This window comes from Gossypium hirsutum, chromosome A12, assembly GCF_007990345.1.
Source record: "Gossypium hirsutum isolate 1008001.06 chromosome A12, Gossypium_hirsutum_v2.1, whole genome shotgun sequence".
NCBI classification, from domain to species: domain Eukaryota; kingdom Viridiplantae; phylum Streptophyta; class Magnoliopsida; order Malvales; family Malvaceae; genus Gossypium; species Gossypium hirsutum.
This window is the reverse complement of record NC_053435.1, coordinates 68,201,170-68,205,103: the sequence shown is the minus strand read 5'-3', so window position 1 is coordinate 68,205,103 and position 3,934 is coordinate 68,201,170. Positions and strand designations below refer to the sequence as shown.

The 3,934-nt window shown below is 38.3% G+C and overlaps 1 non-coding gene across 1 annotated transcript; it reads left to right on the top strand.

Annotated features, from left to right (window-relative positions):
* Nucleotides 1-1,871: 1,871 nt before the first annotated feature.
* LOC121211760 (small nucleolar RNA R71) lies at nt 1,872-1,978 on the top strand. Its single transcript, XR_005906978.1, has one exon. It is a non-coding gene; the product is annotated as a small nucleolar RNA R71 (small nucleolar RNA).
* Nucleotides 1,979-3,934: the final 1,956 nt, after the last annotated feature.

Sequence of the window (3,934 nt, the reverse complement as noted above, 5' to 3'; positions counted from 1 at the left end):
GACTCACCTCTACCGTACTGAATGGAAAAATACTGAGTACCGTAAGAGGGATTTCCTCATTCAGTGTGGTAGTGACAATGTGGGGATCTGCGGCATCTAATAAGACCTTATCACCAGCCTTAAGTTGATTTGGATAGGTATCGGGCACGTTTTGGCGTAGTTTCAGTTAATCGTGTGTTTTTTGTTTATGTGTTCGCCATTCATCTAATTCTTCTACTTGCAGCCTTCATTCTTCATGAATAGAACCTCTACTATTGTTCGAGAGTGGCTCATGTACTTCCTTCAGACTTATCTCCTGCAAAGTGGGTTGTATCATGTGGTCAGTTTTAATGGAATGGTTTAGACGATCACCTTCAATTTCTGATGTGTTGCCAGAATTGCGAGCTTGAAGGGTGAGTGTTTCGTCTCCTACGCGAAGTGTGAGTTCACCTATGCCAACATCAATAATTGTTTTAGCAATTGCTAAAAAGGGCCTTCCTAGGATTAAAGGAGTATTGCTATTCTCCTCTATGTCTAAAACAATGAACTCAACGGGAAATATAAATTTATCGATTTTGACTAGCATATATTCAATAATACCCGTAGGAATCTTATAGTTTTATCTGCTAATTGAATGCTCATCCTAGTCAGTTTGGGTTTCCTGAGACCTAGTTGCTTGAACATTTTAAAAGGCTTGACATTGATACTAGCCCCTAAATCAGCTAATGCATTATTAACATCTAAACTACCAATTAAGCAAGGAATCGTAAAACTCCCTGGATTTTTTAGTTTGTTCGGTAGCTTATTTTTCAGAATAGCTGAGCACACTGCGTTTAGCTCCACATGCGACGCCTCATCCAACCTCCGCTTATTTGCTAAAAGCTCTTTTAAGAATTTTATTGCGTTTGGCATTTGCGACAGAGTTTCAATAAATGGTAAGTTAATATGTAATTTTTAATAGTTTAAGGAATTTACCAAATTGTTCATCTGAGCGATCTTTCCTTGTTGCGTTGGGGTATGGTACACGAGGTTTATATTCAACATTTACTGATTTGTTTGTATTTTGATCTACCTCACCTTGACCTTTGCTTACCATAGTTTCTTATCGCGGTTCTGGTTCAGGCTCCACAAATCCTTCTTCATCTTGAACTTTAATCGTGTTGAGCTGTTCCCTTGGGTTTGGTTCAGTATTACTTGGAAAACTACCTTGTGGTCGTTCAGAGATTAGTTTGGAAAACTGGCCTATCTAAGTTTCGAGCCCTTGGATCGAAGCTTGTTGATTTTTAAGTACTGTCTCGGTGTTTTGAAAATGGGTTTCTGACACTGATATAAATTTTGAGAGCATCTCTTCAAGGTTTGGCTTCTTTTCCTATTGGTAGGGTGGTTGCTGAAAACCCGGAGGATGTTGTGGTCTTTGATTTCCTTGGCCTCCCCACGAAAAATTGGGATGGTTCCTCCAACCTGCATTGTAAGTGTTACTAAATGGATTATTTTGAGGTCGAGGATTATTACCCATGTAGTTTAGTTACTCGTTATCCATGTTATGGCCATAAGGTTGATATTCCGAATGGCTTGGTCCACCGTTACTTACTTCGCACTGTATTACTGGGTGAACCTATGAAGAACTAAGAAAACCATCAATCTTTTTAGTCAAGAGTTCTACCTGATTTGACAGCATGGTAACTGAATCGACGTTATAAACACCGGCTGTTTTCATTGGCTTTGTCCTCATGACTTGCCACTGATAGTTATTCAGTGACATCTCCTCAATAAACTCATAGGCATTTTTAGGTGTTTTATTATTGATGGTTCAGCCAGCAGTTGCGTCAACCATTTGCCGAGTCGAAGGATTCAGATCATTGTGGAATGTTTGAACTTGGAGCCAAAGCGGTAACCCATGGTGAGGACACCTTCTCAGTAAGTCCTTGTATCTTTCCCATGCATCGTAGAGGGTTTCTAAATCCATCTGCACAAAAGAAGAGATGTCATTACATAATTTAGCTGTTTTAGCAGCGAAAAATATTTTAGTAAGAATTTTTTGGTCATTTGTTCCCAAGTAGTAATTGACCCTCGTGGTAACGAGTTCAACCACTGTTTAGCTTTGTTCCTTAATGAAAAAGGGAATAACCAAAGATGAATGGCATCATCAGAAATGCAATTGATTTTAAATGCATCGTAAAATTCCAGAAAGTTTGCTAAGTGAGCGTTGGGATCTTCATCCTGCAAACCATCAAACTGAACAAATTGTTGTATCATCTGAATAGTGTTAGGTTTTAATTCAAAAGTATTTGCAGCTACAGCAGGTCTAACTATGCTAGATTCAGTTCCTGTTAAAGAAGGTTTAGCATAATCATACATAATGCGTGGAATAGGATTTTGATTAACCATAATTGCAGGAGGTAGCTGATTGCCTTGGTTTTCAGCCATCTTTTTGGTTGGGGGTTGAGTATCGTCTTCTTGCTCGTTCTCCGTGTATCTTAAGCTTCGCCTTATTTCTCTTTGGTTTCTACGAACTGTGCGATCGATTTCTTCGTCAAAAAGTAGTGACCCTGACAGGTTTCTTCTAGTCATAAACTATAAAAACCTGCCAAGAGACGAAAAAAATAATTAACTAAGTAATAATAATATAAAATTAAATTGCAAGAAAAATAAATGGCTAAAGTAATAAAAATTGAGCGTTCCTAATATTTCAGTTCCCCGACAACGGCGCCAAAAACTTGATCGCTTGGTGTCGTGATAGGTTCTAAATATTTATAATTACTCATTCTTGAACTAACTATTATCGCGATGTAGGCAAGTGTACCTATCGAACAGTAGTATAGGTTTAGCAAGACCGGATTGTCGAACCCAAAGGAACTAAAAGTACTAGTAATGACTGTTTTTTTATTATCTAGCCTAAGAATAAAGAGGTTTTGTTTTAATTGACTAATTATCTAAACTAAGAACGCACAGAGAAAAGAATTGGGGAATTGCTTTTGGGAAAAATCGATTGACTTAAGACAATACCTAAGGAAAAATCCACCTAGACTTTACTTGTTATTCTGGCTCCGAATCAGACGATTTATTCATTCAACTTGTTCTGTAGAGATCCCTAAGTTATGTTATTATCCTTATTCAAGACTAATAACGTCTAATCCCTAGTTTGAATAACCGAGACTTTTCTCTAATTAACACTCTAGGGTTGCATTAACTTGATCTATGGATCCCCTTATTAGGTTTCACCCTAATCCGGCAAAATCTTGTCACTCTACGTCTAGACGCGCAATCAACTCCGCTTAATTATGACAAATGTACTCTTAGACAGGGTCTATTCCTCCTCTGAATAAGAACCTATCTTGAATCAGTATCCTGGGATATTAAAACAAGAATTAAGGACACATAATTATGAAAAAGTTAAATATTTATCATACGATTCAGAAAATAATATCAAGGGAAATTGAGGAGAGATCTTCAGTCTTGATGATGAATCCGGCTCTTGAGATGGATCAATCGGCTTCCTTGGAGTAATTCCTTACCCCCTATTCTCCGTCTCCCCTTTTCCTCCTCCTCTAGGGTGTATTTATAGGCTTTGGAATGCCTAAAAGCCCTCAAAATTGGCCTTTTCCGAATTGGACTCAACTTAGGCTCGGCAGGGACACGCCCGTGGCACACACCCGTGTTCGATTACTTCAGGCCGTGTTCGAGCCTGCCAAATTGACAGGACCATGTGGTCTGCCCGTGTGAGGAGGTCCAGGCTGTGTTGATTTCGTAATTTGGCACATTTTCTCCGTTTTTGGTCTGTTTCTCATTCCATTCGCTCTCCTATGCTCTCTTAAGTATTAAACATGAAATTAAAGCATTAGAAGCATCGAATTCACCAATTCTAATGAGAAATCATCCATAAAATGCATTAAACATGGGGTAAAAATATGTATAATTTACGGTTTATCAATCTAGAACATCATATTTCACTTAT